The sequence below is a fragment of the Heteronotia binoei genome, chromosome 1 (genome assembly GCF_032191835.1).
Source record: "Heteronotia binoei isolate CCM8104 ecotype False Entrance Well chromosome 1, APGP_CSIRO_Hbin_v1, whole genome shotgun sequence".
Lineage (NCBI taxonomy): Eukaryota > Metazoa > Chordata > Lepidosauria > Squamata > Gekkonidae > Heteronotia > Heteronotia binoei.
This window is the reverse complement of record NC_083223.1, coordinates 194,469,009-194,485,044: the sequence shown is the minus strand read 5'-3', so window position 1 is coordinate 194,485,044 and position 16,036 is coordinate 194,469,009. Positions and strand designations below refer to the sequence as shown.

The 16,036-nt window shown below is 42.2% G+C and overlaps 1 long non-coding RNA gene across 1 annotated transcript; it reads left to right on the top strand.

Moving 5' to 3' along the window:
- The first annotated feature begins 898 nt into the window (after positions 1-898).
- LOC132576593 (uncharacterized) lies at positions 899-10,348 on the top strand. The gene is made up of 3 exons (XR_009555763.1): positions 899-990; positions 4,633-4,830; positions 10,242-10,348. It is a non-coding gene; the product is annotated as an uncharacterized LOC132576593 (long non-coding RNA).
- Positions 10,349-16,036: the final 5,688 nt, after the last annotated feature.

The window sequence follows — 16,036 nt, the reverse complement described above, 5'->3', positions numbered from 1 at the left end:
GTGTGTATAAAAATTTGGCCACTGTGTGACATGGTGTTGGACTGGATGGGCCATTGGCCTGATCCAACATGGCTTCTCTTATGTTCTTAATAGTGAAGCTCCTGGTGTGTCAGTGTGCATACTGCCACTGCCTGCCGTTGCTCTGCCTCTCGCGTTACAGATGCAAGAGGCAGAGAAATGGTGTGCAGCGGTGGCATGCACACTGACAGTGGGAAGCTCTCTGCAGCTGCATTTGCCATCGCTGGTGCTGACAATGGGGTGGTGGAGGCGCCTTGCCTGGGGCACTGGCTTCAGGCTGGTGTTGTAGCACTGCCACTGGAAATGTTGTGGAAGAGCTTAAAAATAGAATATAACTTTGGTTATCAAAATATATCTTCCTCACAGTACAAGAGTACATAATAAAGTATCATAGGTCATTGCCTCTGAAGTTCATAACAGAGGCAGAATTTTAAAAATCTTTGCATAGTATGGAACCATTATCTGCCTTCTGAAACAACTGATGATAGATAATATAAAATAGTTTAAAAATACTACTACAGATCAAACGGATCTCTCCTCCTGAGTAAAGGTAACAGGCTGTGTCTGTTAACTGGCCATTAGTAACTTTAATTATCATAATGTCATACATATGAAAACTTCAATGCCCAACATTAACAGTAATAGCCAATTGCTACTGCAGTTCATTTAGAAATATGGGTGCACAAATTATGTCATGAAGGTGTATAAATAATGTTATTCTAAAAAATCCATTTAAAGTTTCAGAGCAATGCCTTGAATCCCTAAAGTTCTGTTTGAAACAACTACTTTCTAGTTGAATTAGCAAATCATAGTATTTCTATCCCTTCTACTTCTTTCACATTGGAGGAAAGTGTTTGAAATTTACACTCCTTATTTCCTTAGAGTACTTCCATAGTGTTTTTTAAAGAAGTTGTACAGCATATAACACGGGCTGCTAGAATTTTTCGACAAGAAGGTGGTCACATGACAATGGTAAGGATACCTGCTTTTCATAGTTTTATTGTTAGATTATGCGTCAGATCCAAGTAGGAGTTATTTAAGTTCAACATCAGCATTTGTTTTAAATCAAGATATTTCAAAGGTTTTTAAAAATCCATTTGGCTTCATAAAGCAGATTTAAGTCAGATGTTAGTACTTGCACTCAAGAGGAATATAAGTTCACTGACAGCAACAAACTTTCCATTTTCACCAGTTTTGTGATGGATAAGTTACCCAAATAGGCTCCCATATAGGGGCTGTAATATGCAAAGTGTCCTTTACTAACACGTGTTGCCTGGGCAATAAACTTTGGGGTCTTCTGGCTAGGTATACCAGTGTTGCACACAACCCGTGAGCCAAATATGCTCCCCTGCCCAATTCAGAGCACACTTGGAGTCCTGTGGGAAAATGGAAACTGATTAATTAATTGAGAGAGAAACTGTACAAAGGGATAAAGATCCTCAGGAACCAACAGTTCTCTGAGGAATACAGAAAGTACAGGTCATTTTATACCTAAAATGACATCACCCAAAATTATACAAAACAGTTCTAATTGGTCCAACGGGTGCCTGACCTGATGACCTTTCCTTATCTGATTGGATAAGTCCCCCTCAGGTTACTTGAGCTGATGCAAAAATGCTTCTCTTGCATTTTTCAAAACTGCATTCCCCAATTTGATACATTGCACATGCACCAAGATGTATCTTTGCTTGCAGATTCCAAATGCCACATTCCTTTGTCTTCTTCTCACTTTTTACTCGCCTCTTGAAATATCCTGCTGCCAGGGAGTCTCAATTAAAAATGTTATCTAGCAGTTCCTGCAGCTAGAACAATGGCCCCCTCAGGAGTGCTGACTGCTGTCTTAACAGAAAGCTAGTTTCAGTAATCCAGCTGGAACTACACATGAAAAATGAATTCTAACACAGAGATGCTATATGCCTAATCTATATGTCTCCCATATTCTGATGTGATTCTAAATGTGAAATATGATTTCTTGATGAGCTTTTAGCTAAAATTTGCAAATAAGTCCTGTAGCAGTGCGATTACAGGACCAACCCTAAATCAGACTTTTCCCTGCAGCCGCTGTGGCCGGACCTGCCTTTCCCACATTGGTCTTGTCAGCCACCAGCGAGCCTGCAGCAAACGTGGACTATTGCACCCTTCTTAAATCTTCGTTCGCGAAGCCAAGCCGAGAGAGAGAGAGCAAATAAGTGCCCATGTCTATCACCAGGGTTCCCATTTGGGCAGCCCTCAAAACAAGGGAGTTAGTAGTTCTTAAGTGAGGAAACTCTTTAATCCCATAGTACACTACAGAATGGCAAAATGGAATGGGAAGAGTGGCAAAAAAAGACAGCAAAGTAGTTGTATACCATAAACAAATAAATGCAAAACCTTCGTATAAGCATTCCTGCTTATGTGCTATTGTCTATAGAGGAAAAACTTGTGGAAATGGGGACCACTAAGGCAAGTTGGAGTGTTTTGGCAGGGGGGAAGAGGAAGAAAGGAATCTGATCCTAAAGAAAGAAGTTGGCTTAGGGTCCAGTTGATGAGAATGAAGAGAAGTAGAAAAAGGGATGAAATAATGCAGTGGGCCAGCTCCATGAGCTGAGAAAGCAGGCTTGACAAGATAAGTGGCTGCAAGTTTGGGGAGGCTCAGAGTTCATTTTTATGCATCCTGAGCCCAGCGTTTGTTAATAAACAACAATATAGGGCTCCAAAGGTATCAAACCCAGTACAATTCATATTAACGCCTGGCACATACTATAATTCAATAAACAGTATTTTCAAATATTCCGTAACTAGGGTTGCCAAGTCCAATTCAAGAAATATCTGGGGACTTTGGGGGTGGAGCCAGGAGACTTTGGGGGCGGAGCCAGGAGACATTGGGGGCGGAGCCAGGAACAAGGGTAAGACAAGCATAATTGAACTCCAAGATGGGCAATTATGCCACTGATGGACCTCTGCTCCATATTTTTATCCAATCCCCTCTTAAAGCTGGTGATAAGTCCTCAAGTGACATGTGGATCCACCCCCCAATGCAAATCTGCAGTCCGCCATGGTCCTACATCTGGGGGGGGTGGGGGTGGGGGAAACTGCTTCCCGCACTGCTGAGTCAGCTGACCAGAGGGGGAAGCCCCGTCCCCAGAGGATCATGGGCTCTTCAACTCTGGTGTGTATGTGTTGCTGTGAAGGAAGGCACGATGGGCAGCTGGTCCCATGCTCTGTTGCTGCTTCCCTTCTGGCACTTGCTCGCTCGCCCTTCCCAACAGTCTGTGCCTTCCCCCACTTTGGCCAGGCGACTGCCTGTCCCCCAGCTTCAAGTGCCCAAGGCAACCCCGGCACCTTCTTTTCCGAGTCCGACACCGCCGCTCCCGCCTGCCCATTGATTAAGGGCATTCCCCTCCCCAGCAACAGAAGCCGCCCACTCGGCTGCCTGCCTGCCTGCCCACCCACACCAGTTCGCCACCGGGAGTTCACCTGCCCTCCCTCGAGTCAAGGCAGTCAGAAGAGCCAGTCCCACCGAGTCCCGCCACCCGCATGCAGTCCTGTCACCTGCTGGCTCCTGTAGAAAGCGGCTGCTCTGCCGGGGGTTTCCCCAAGTGGCTCTGCTGCGGCCCCTGGTAGGAAGCGAGGGCGCAGGGGTTGGTGATGCGGCTGGAGCTGTCGTCGCTGCAAAGTGGCTGCGGGCGCCAAGGCGGCGAGCGCGGCCAGCAGCAACGAAGCTCACTTTTCTTTCATTTGTTTTGCCGCCACAGAAGAGGCCCACAAGCACGCTTCCCTCCCTCCTTCCGGGGACAGCCGGCCCTCCACCACCAGGGCGCGGAAGAGCCCCCAGCCAGCTGGGCTGAGGCGGGAAGGGAAGCTGCGCCACCAGAAAGAAAAGGGCTCTGAGAAGGAGCGCCCAGCTCCAGCGGCGCGAGACCTCAGTGGGCAGCCAACCCAGCCAGAGGCCCGCTTGCGCTCGGCTCGTCTTGGTGGGAAGGGCCACCATTCTCCCCCGCTTTCCAGATTTTTGGCGAGCGGGGGGGGGCAGGCTCCAAATCGGGGGTCTCCCGCCCAGGCGGGGGATTTGGGACCCCTATTCGTAACATTAATAATGATTTATATAAGGCACAAGTAGGCACAAAATATTCTTAAACAATAAAGCACATCACCATACATGCATACACCAAAGAAGCCAAGACTGCTCCCAGTAGTTAAAAGTCCAAAGTCCCTGTGTAGCTACCAAAGTGGACTCTCATCCAGTGCCACAATGGGAATAGCAACAAAATGTCTTCAGCTGACCAATGCTCAATGTAAATCCAGTTTCAATGTCATGATCTGCAGCTGAGTGTTCTATGGAGCAATATCCTCTTAAACTGGAAATGCAAGAAAATGACTGAGGTAGCTGTTTGCAGCAAGTCAAACTTATTGTATCTCCATTGTAGATTTTTGGCAAGAACTTATTGTGGATTTTTGGCAAGAACTTTTTCTGGACACTGTAATCTATAGAGAGAAAAGAAGTAGGTGTTGTACAATATCTTGCACAATCTTAACTGCGCTAATTCTATTTATGTTTACCCCTGTGCATCACTGGATAAAAGTTATATTTAGCTAACCATACTTCACTGGTCTAAAACAGATTTTTTTTTTCAGGTTGGTCTGGATGGATCTGGGAAATCAGCCTGTGCATCCTTAGCCTGTTACTTATCCTCATGTTGCCTCTTCAAGTTATCTATTTCCCGTAATTACAATCATGTAAATTTTAGAGATGATCTTAAAAAAGTCTATAAGCAGGCAGGTCTGGAAGGCAAAAGGACTGTTCTTCGCATCAATGACTCAGACATAATTCAAGTAAGCCTTTCAGCACTGTGTTTTCCTCATACTTTTTAAATGTCCCATGTTGATTACAGAACTGGTTACAAATGCACACCCTGCCAAGTGTACACCCCCAAATTAACAGATCCAAATGGTTTTAGAGTCACAGCGAGAGCCAGGCACAACATATATTAAAGTACAGTGGCTTATTTAAAGGCACGGTACATGTAAATACACAAGAATCCTAAACTGTACAAATTTCAATAAGCAGTGCACAAAATAATTTTTCAGGCCAAACAAAGGCACTATGCAAAAATCCTTCTAATCAGATTGTAAGTGTTCTAGTTGCCAAGTGCCCTTGGAGGAAATTCACAAGCTGCACAATTCTCAATAAGCAGTTCACCAGTTTTCCAAATAACCGAAGGCACCAAACTCTACAAAAGTCCTTATAATCAGACTATAGGTCTTCTGGTTGTCAAGTGGCCCTGGAAGAAGACAAAAAGATGCATGTCTCGATTCTAAACGTGTTTTGTTTCCTTTATCGATCACTTCTTATGATTGGAACCCAAATTTTTGAAAGTTATATCACAGCATCAGCTTCAGTCAAGTTATAATGGGTATATAATGGGTATAATGAGAACCCATCACACCTTGAGTTTCCAGCTAAACATCACCTCCTTAAGCAGAAAGAAAAAAAAAAAGCAGGAGAAAACAGAGTCCACCCCATTCTTCTCTCCCAGCTGGAGTGTTAGATTTCTGATTTTAAACAAAATCAAGTACATTCGCTATTCCTAGACCTTGCTCCAGTTAGCTGGATCTTGTCCTTCTTAACTCAAAGTGTGATTGTGATAGGGTTTGCTGGTATGTAAATATGCACAGCAGAACTGCAGCATTAAATTCCCTTCTTCACTTCATCTTTCTGATTCTCGCACACCCAAATACATCCAGCATCTATCCCTTTCCATTTACCAGCACCAAATGCCCCCCAATCCCCTGAAATTATCCTTACCCAGATCTAGGGGCTACCAACTTTTTTCTTACTAATGCCTACTCCTGTAGGTCTTCACAGCAGCTTGCAGGAACAAGCCAATAATAAGTGTTTGCTCTGTTTTGTCAAAATTTCCCTTGCTGATTTCTATAGCGCAGGCTGCCATTAAAGGCACTGGAGCAAACTAACCCTTTTCCTGGTCAGTTGGCAACCTTATCTGGAGCTTCCACTGCTTTTTAGACTCTGATCTTTCTTCCCGTGATGTTCATTCTGAGCAACTGCCTGGAAACTTTTTTGCATCCCAAGCATGAGTATTAACAATCCTGCCCTCTCCATCATATCATTCCCTAGGGCATGAGATAATTGAGAAGCCCACCCTCTTCCCACCTCTTCCACTGCCTCTAGCTAGGGCTCATCTACCTGTGGGCTTTTTGCAAGGCAGATCATGCAAGGAAGATGAAAACAGACAAGGGACTGGCAGCTCCATGCAGATAATCATACAAGGGAGAAGGAGCTCAGCACCAGTGTGAGGCTGACTGGCTACACAGACACAGGAAGAGGGCAGGCAGGAGGAACTGAGTAAGCCCCACAGCATCCATCTCTCATTCTAACTCTGTCTGCGGGGGGGGATGAGTTAGGGGGGGGGGGGCAGAGCAGAAGCATTCCAGGGAAAGTGAAACTCTACTGTGTTGACTGTTGGAGAGCCCCAGCTGGGACCCCTCAAGCTGACATGGCCCCCCATGAATTTTGTCCTCCCCATCTCAGTAAAATTGTTCAAACTGGAATTTTTGCTACAAGTATTAGCCAGAAATTAATGGGAGTACAAATCAGATAAGATCATAGAGAACTGTGAAGATTCTTTGGGACTTCCAGTTCCAAACAGAAAAACACCTGGAGCATAACACCCCTGAGTCCGTTCGAAATGGGCGGGATATAAATGGAAAGTAAATAAATAAATATCACAATTGTAGAAAAAATAGAAACTAGGTTTGAATAATTGACATTGAAAACCCAGGGGACAGCAGAATAGAAAAGAATAAGAGAAGAGTGCCTCAGGGAGAAGATCACCATTGCAATTGTGTAATTCCCCAGTAGTCATTATGCTTGCACCTTGTGTTTGGCCACTTTTCAGGCCTTAGCAGCCAAGCTGGGGAGTTCTGTTGGCACAGGAAAAGACAGAAGGCTCCTCCATATGGCTGATATACCCAGGAATCATACTGTATTCAGTTAATTGCACCTCCTGCATACCTGGTGACAAGCTGGCAGTTATGCAGGCTTTTTTGGCTCAGATTATTGACAGCAGGAAATACACATTGATGGAATTCCAGGCATTCCTCAGGCACCCAAACTTCACTGCAGGGTTGTATCATCAGGGTGGGACTTCTGTGCTTGGCTCACCTAGGCCACCTCTGGGTTTTCATCCCTGCATCACTGAAGGCATGAAAGAGGACCTTCAAGTCTGACTCTGTATCCCATCAAACTTCAACATGGTTTCCATTTAGCAGTCACGGCTTGGCCTGGGTGCAGGTTTACACAGACATGGTAGGCAGTTTGGGTTCTTGTACTAACCTTGAAGGTTGGTGGTGTGCCCAGTGAACATAAGAACATAAGAGAAGCCATGTTGGACCAGGCCAATGGCCCATCCAGTCCAACATTCTGTGTCACACAGTGGCCAAATATATGTATATATACACACACACACACACTGTGGCTAATAGCCACTGATGGACCTCTGCTCCATATTTTTATCTAACCCCCTCTTGAAGCTGGCTATGCTTGTAGCCGCCACCACCTCCTGTGGCAGTGAATTCCACATGTTAATCACCCTTTGGTACTTCCTTTTATCCATTTTAACCTGGCTGCTCAGCAATTTCATCGAATGCCCATGAGTTCTTGTATTTTGAGAAAGGGAGAAAAGTACTACTTTTTCTACTTTCTCCATCCCATGCATTATCTTGTAAACCTCTATCATGTCACCCCGCAGTCGACGGAAGCATGACCACCTTCAAGAGGGGTTTAGATAAAAATATGGAGCAGAGGTCCATCAGGGCTATTAGCCACAGTGTGTGTGTGTGTGTGTGTGTGTGTGTGTGTATGTATGTATATATATATATATATATATATATATATATATATATATATATATATATATATATATATATATATATATATATAAAAATTTGGCCACTGTGTGACACAGAGTGTTGGACTAGATGGGTCATTGGCCTGATCCAACATGGCTTCTCTTATGTTCTTATGTTGTACACAGACATTCTATTCCTATTTGTTCCCAAGCTAAAATCAAGCTGTTGGTATCAACGTTACAGAGTTACTATGAAGTAGGCAGAGTTACTGAGGTCTAAACCTGTTTAAATCTGTTGTCTTAGATTCAATCTATGGGGTAGATGACCTTTTTGTGCTGAAAAATAGTGTTTTCCCAGAAATAATATATTGCAGATTTCCCTGCAACTGAAGCACTGCCTTGAGCAAAGTGACAGCATAGGGTTGCCAGCTCCAGACTAGGAAATACCTGGAGATTTTTGAAGTGGAGCCCAAGGAGGGGAGGGATTTCACTGAGGTCCAATGTCACAGAGTCCACCTTCCAAAGCAACCATTTTCTCCAGGTGAACTGATCTCGGGAGATGTTCAGCCATCACCTGGAGGTTCTGTAACCAACAGGGAGAGCCAAGGAGGTTGGCAACTGAATGACAGCATCTTACTGTATGGCAATATCTTACTAATTAGAAATCACTACATAGGAAAAGGTATTAGGGTTTTGCACTAAGGAGTCCAGATGGCCTTTGGTAGGAATCTTTCCTTTTCAGGATGGACAAAAAGAAATACTTCTTTACAGAGAGATTAAAATGTGGAATTCACTGCCAGAGGATGTAGTGATGGCCACAGAAGTAAATAGTTTTAAAAGGGGATTAGATAGATTCATGGAGGATAAGTCTATCAATGACTACTAGCCATGGTGACTGAGGGGAACCTCCGCATTTAGAGGCCCTTTCTGCATTTGTGTTTACAACAGCTCTCTCCTTGCACCTCTGTAGCTTCAAAAACTTGCTTCTATATTCACTCATGCACTCACCTCACTCTCCCATTGGATTTTTGAATTCCTTTCACATCCTTTTCCAAGCATTCTGTTGTCACTCTGCTGTATCGTCATAGTTTCTAAGAGTGTTTTTTCAGAGTATTTCCCTCTCCTTCTTTTAGTTCACTTCCAAGCCTTTAAAAACAGACACATTTCCTTGGATTTTCCCTCCTGCCTCCCCTGGCAGGCTAGTTGGTCTTTCCTTATTGGTCAGCTTTGTACTAGGCATGTCTTGAAATAGGAGATTAGGAAAGTAGTTGCCTTTGTCTGACTTCTTTGCAGAAATAGCCAGTTACCTCAGTTTGTTAAGGTGCAGTGCTATTGACTGCAAGGTTTTTAGTTAGATTTTCCTTCTGGGCAATTTTGTATTTTGGAAAAAAAAAGTTTTCTTTTAAATTGACTCTGACTACAAACATTTCAAACATGAGGATAATGCTGCAGAACCTACTTTGGGGTAGCAGCAGCCTGTTTATTTGTTTTAAAGTCTGGTCCATCTCTACATCTTGTCTTCCCCTTTTAATTTTTAAATAACAATGGGGGGAACTCGAGCTGCAAACCATTGATGTCTCCACCTCCCCCCTCATGAATCACATCCTCTCTGGCCAAGTGGGTGGCATCTCCTCTCACTAAACTTTTAAAGCAGTCCCTGTCAGTGATTTTTTTTCTCCAGCCATCTTGGATTAGTGTTAAACTCCTTGACAACTGATAAAGGAGGGGGGATAACACTAATGGCAACCTCACAGTAAATTCAGCTGGAAGAATCTCCTATTTCAAAAGACGCACCCAGTACAAAATTACCAAAATTAATCAGGAGAAACCAACACCACAACACTACTTGGGTTTTCTCATTGGTATGCAGAATATATACACTGCAATTCTCAATAGAAATTGGAGAGAGAGAAAAGATGCAGAATGCAGGCACAGCATTCAAAGTAAACCCTAACCGACTCGATTTCAGTGAAAATCAGAAGTAAACTGTGTATGCAGAAAGGGCCAGAGGCACTAAGTCTGAATTGCAGAGCCAGGAGGCAACATCAGGGAAAGGCCTCAGGCACCCTATTGTTGGCTATCCAGAGGAACAGGTTGGCCACTGTGTGAGACAGGAAGCTGGACTAGATGGACCAGTGGTCTGATCCAGTAGAGCTCTTCTTATGTTTTCACAGAAGGTCCTGTGAAAAAATAGAATGCAATTATTTAGCTGATACTATCTTTAGAATGGAACGTTCAGTAGCCACAATCCAAAAGTAAGCCTGTTGAATTCTTAGGTTTAATAATGCTTAGCTCTGCACTGAATTGTAGTCAGTGTGTTCTTATGTGAAAAACCCATTAGATATGCAGATTACTAAGGAATATAATTTGTTTCAGGAGTCATTTTTAGAAGACTTGAGTTGCATTCTGAACTCAGGACAAGTGCCTGAATTATTTCAGAAAGAGGAATTGGATAATATTATTGTAACACTTGCACCTGTTGCTGAAAAGGCCAACTACTCCAACAGCATAGAAGACATCTACTCAATATTCTTGCAGGTAGAATTTTAATATACTTGAGAGGATTTTTAAACACATCTTAATTTCATCTTTACTTCAAGGGTCAAAATATTTCAAGATATACATATTTTGCATATTAGAATAACTTGAGAGTAATTTAATGATACTGATTGGACACTTCACAAGGTTTTTTGTAAAAATTGTAAAAATTACTGTTTGAATTGAAGTGTTTGAAATTTCTAAAGCTCAATATAAATGCTAATTTGTTGTTGCAGCTATTGCACAGTCTTAGTTATAAAGAGTATCTCAAGAACTAATTTAGCCAAACTTTCATATTCAGACTTGCACTTATACTTCTAGTTAATGGCATACTTACCACTACTTACGTTAATGGCATACATGGTTTCTGTTAATTCTGTAATTATGAGATTATTTAGTTGGATGTAGTTTGTTTGTTGTTTTGTAAGGTTTTTTAATGTTGTAAGCCACCCGGAGCCCGCTTGCGGGATAGGGCGGTGTATAAATTAAAAAATATATATATTAAATTATCATGATGTTGCAGGGAACATTTGACAAAGATGGAGGTTATAAAAAATGAGCTATTTTCCCAACTTTGGGAGAAGATAGCTCATGCTAACTGAATCCAATTCTAGGTCAAATGGGAGTTCGCCCATTACTAGCAAGCACTTTTATTTCTAACTTTCTAACAGCTTCTGCAAGTGGTTAACTTGATTGTGACAATATAAATATAAGTCATCACTGCATGCATGTATTGTAAATGTGGAGCATGTTAGTATAGTTTTAATCGATTCAATCTTTATTTCAGAGAGTACATAGCAATCTTCATGTAGTTTTGATAACAAGTTCTGCAGGACAGACTTTCCGTCAACACTGCCGAGCATACCCTTCTATTGTTAATTGTTGTACAGTTGACTGGTATGAAAATTGGCCTGAAGAAGCCTTCTGCCATGTTGCAAAAAGCTATTTTACCCATGATTACACACTTGAAAATGAGGTAATTAACCTTTTGTTGCACATCTCACTAATGAGGCCTTGAATTTTCAATAAGAATTTGGTACAAATACATACTTTCCATGATTATTGTAACCTACTTTGGAAGCATGTTATAGTGTAAAACAACTTCACTGCATTTGCAGATGGAATATGTTCATTGGAATTGCAGATGGAATATGTTCCTAAGGGGAGGAGCTGTGGCTCAGTGGTAGAGCATCTGCTTGGGAAGCAGAAGGTCCCAGGTTCAATCCCCGGCATCTCCAACTAAAAAGGGTCCAGGCAAATAGGTGTGAAAAACCTCAGCTTGAGACCCTGGAGAGCCGCTGCCAGTCTGAGTAGACAATACTGACTTTGATGGACCAAGGGTCCGATGCAGTATAAGGCAGCTTCATATGTCCATATGTTCATATATATCCATATGATTTCAGTAGACTTTAATTACAAAAACCTGTTATCAGATTGCAGCGTTTGTCTTTTAGTAAATCATTTCCCTTTTTGAAAACAAAGGTATTAACAGTGCTATATTTCACAAAACTTATTTGTGTGTAAATAAAAATTGTTATAACCATAAACCATTATTAGTCACAAGTGAATGAAGAAATGTTATTTCATATATTTCTACCTTTCCTATACTCAGGATGACTCACAACCATATTTATTAACCTCACAGATCCATAGAAATAATACACCAGAACAGGACAAACATCTAAAGCAAATTAAAACCAAGAAGTGACAGCATAATCATCCAAAATGCTTCTTGAAAAAGATGAGTGTTATAGCCACTCCTGAACTCCGACAAGAGTTCATATTCTGAGAAAGTATTCCAGAATGTGAGGCAGTTGCTGAGAATGCTGTCCTTTTTGCAGAGGTTATTGCCACTTCCTGATGACACATGAAACAATATTATTACTATGTACACTTGCACTGCATATTTCCTTTGTGCAGGATCGCATGTGACATAATTTGGGAACTTTATCACATTAGGTACTGCCAACCTCTACCGACCGACCCCAATATCAGCAGATTTAACATCTAGTTTTCCTTCTCTTTGTAGGTATGGAGGTCATCATGACTTGCCTATCTAAGTTAAATCTTGTGCTTCTCAACACAATAAATAAAGAGGGATAAGTGGCTGTCTAATCTGATCCTCTGTTTCATTATCTTTCTGTCCATTGTTCTTCCCTATTCTTTCTCAGGGATGTTCCCATGATGGGGTAAAATTACTAATATTCTAATTACAGTTTCGAAGCTTTTAAAAGTCATCCTATTCATAGTATTTATAAATCATTTACTGTAGTACCGACGCAGGAATTTGGGGGCTAGCCTTACAGTGGCTTTCCTCCTTCCTTGAAGGTCAGGGACAAAGGGTGGCGGTTGGAGGAGAGATGTCCCGGAGAAACCTACTTAACTGTGGTGTGCCTCAGGGGGCAGTTCTCTCCCCAAGGTTGTTTAATATCTTTATGCGCCCCCTTGCCCAGATTGCCCGGAGACATGGGCGGGGTTGCCATCAGTACGCTGATGACACTCAGCTCTATCTATTGATGGGTGGCCGGTCCGCCGACACCCCTATAAATTTGGACCGGGCGTTGCAGGCCGTGGCAGACTGGATCAGGCTGAGTGGGCTGAAGCTGAACCCAGCAAAGACAGAGGTCCTTTGCGTGGATCACTGCGGGCTGGGAGGGGAGATCTCCCTACCAGCCTTTGACGGTGCGTCACTGATACCAGTGCGCAGGGTCAAGAGCCTGGGAGTGCTACTGGAGCCCTCCCTGACAATGGAGGCACAGATAGCAGCCACCGCTAAATCCGCCTTCTTCCATCTTAGACAGGCGAGACAGTTGGCCCCCTTCCTAGAACATAGCAACCTAGCAACAGTGATCCATGCAACGGTCACCTCGAGATTAGACTACTGTAATGCCCTCTACATGGGGCTGCCCCTGTGTCGAACTCGGAAGTTGCAGTTAGTGCAGAATGCGGCGGCCAGGCTGCTACTGGGACTACCTCGGTGGGAACATGTGTGGCCTGGGCTGAAGGAACTGCACTGGCTTCCAATTATATTCCGAGTTCGCTACAAGGTGCTGGTCATTACCTATAAAGCCCTATATGGCCGAGGACCTGCCTACCTTAGGGACCACCTCTCTCAACATGTTCCCCAGAGAGCACTAAGATCTAGCTCCCAAAACCTTTTAAGGATCCCTGGACCAAAGGAGGCCAAACTGAAAGTAACGAGGGAGCAGGCCTTCTCTATAATGGCCCCCCACTGGTGGAATCAACTACCGGAGGAAGTGCGAGCCCTGCGGGACTTTAATCAGTTCCACAGGGCTTGAAAAACCACCCTCTTTCTGCAAGCTTACAAGGAACCCTGAAAGCGATATCTAGCCATCGGAATACATCTATTGAACATAGCACCTTAATTTATTGTAGTTTTAAATTTTTATGTAACTGTTTTTAAATGTATTTATTAACTGTATTTTAAAATGGTTTTATACAAATCATGGTGTAGACCATGTCCTGTTAGCTGCCCTGAGCCTGCTTCGGCGGGGAGGGCGGGATACAAATAAAATTTATTATTATTATTATTATTATTATTATTATTATTATTATTATTATTATTATTAGTGCTTCTTGAACTAAGAAGGCAAATCTCCAGCCAGAAGAGAGGCAGACATTTGTCTTGCCTCCAAGTCTAATGGAATTGTCATTAATATGCGTATCATACCTCTAAAAAGAAAGTATTCTGCTTTTTGCAATAAACCCTTTAAAATATTATAAGCAAAAATACTTAAGCAGAAATGTATAATGTGCAAATATGGTCTTTAAAACTTTTAACTATCATACATACTTCTTTCCAGAAATTAAGAAACTCGCTTGTTCCTGTGTGTGTAAACATCCACCAAAACATATCTATCATTATTGAGAACTATTTGAAAGAAACTAGAAGACACTACTACATCACACCAAACAGTTACTTGCAATTCATAAAAACCTTTGCAACCATATTTCAATCAACAAAAGAGAAAACTCTGAGTGACAGGTGAGAAATATAACAACCAGTTCATTGAAACATGCAATGTTATTATTATTCTCATAAATACAGATACCTTAGTCTGGAAGTGTGGATTTCTAAGGATGTATTTTGTTTATTTCAGAAGCTGAATATATTAATATCTCCTATTTTACTTATGTCATTTTCCAAATTAGTATGATTCTGACATTCTATGAAATGGCTAGAAACTGCAGGTGTTCACTTCCACACCTGACTCATTTTAGCCACAGTCACATGGAATTAAGAGTTAGCTTGTCCCTTTTAGAGGTCATGCTGCCAAACCCCATCACAGGAATTGGGTGGACTTGCATGCAATGGCTACACAAATACTTTTACAATGCAGGAAGTTTCTGTATAAAGTATCTAATACCAGGGATCGTTTTGTAGAAAAATAGGTGATGGAGCTCATCCAGGGATCGTTATGCAGCTGCACATACTAAGGAGGCCAAGGAGGTGGAACTCTCAGAAAGAGGAGGTGGAACTCTCAGAAAGGTGCAGGAGCTGTGCTCCTGTGAGCTCTCACTGAATTTGAGGCCTGTCTAATACCAACAATACTTTTACAATGCAGGAAGTTTCTGTATAAAGTATCTAATATGGTCTGCCCACAAAGTGATCCCAATGAAGAATGCATTATCCTCTACTTCTGGCACAGGCTGACCCACTGGCACTGCAATCCCAGCAAAAGCTTTACTTTGGCAAATTTTCCTAAAGCCCCGCATGGCTAGAAATGCAAAATGATTATCAGCCAGTGACAATGAATGTAATAGAAAGTTCATGCTGTGGTTTGATGTTAATGTTTTTTTTTTAAACTTTCAGAGCTTGCTATCACTCTGGTCTGACCAAAATCTTAGAAGCCACTTCACAGATTACAGAAATGCAAGATGAGTTGCTTGTCCTTGGTCCTCGAATAAAGAAAAAGTCAGAGGTACCCCTTAAGTCAGAATTGCTCTGTCTTTTCAAAATATTCAGTAATTGACTCATGACTTCATTTAAAAAATATAAATTGCATTTTAGATAACCTGCTAACAAATATTCATTAACATAACAAAAAATACAAGCTAGTGACCAATTTACTAGTAGTGTGGTCGATTGGCTTGTCACCACACTACTTTGGGACTTGAATGTACATGTTTTGGACATTTGGACTGGTTTCTATACATTTCTTAGTAAATTGGTCGCTAGCTTATATTTTTTGTTGTGTTATCCATTATAGTGACCTCTCTCAGATTGTATTCTCTAACAAATATTCATTTGCAGAATGATGGCTGTTCTAACAACAATAAATAATATACTTTACATGATTTATACCTCGCCCTCGGCGGGGAGGGTGGGGTATAAATTGAATTAAACATAAATACAAACATTCACATGCACAAAAACAGAGAGAGATTGGCTGTAATTGCAGAGGGATAGAGATTGTATAGTCATAATATAAATGGTCACTGAACTGTATGGGTTGGATCTCATGGAGGATTTCCATGGATGAAAGAGATTTCCATCCATATAGCACAACTTTCTCACCTCACCCCTCTCACTGCAGTCAGAAGTCGCCCTGGAAATGCTGTTGTCCCCACCCCACCCCAGTAGGAATAAAGAGGAAGAGGAATAAAGAGGA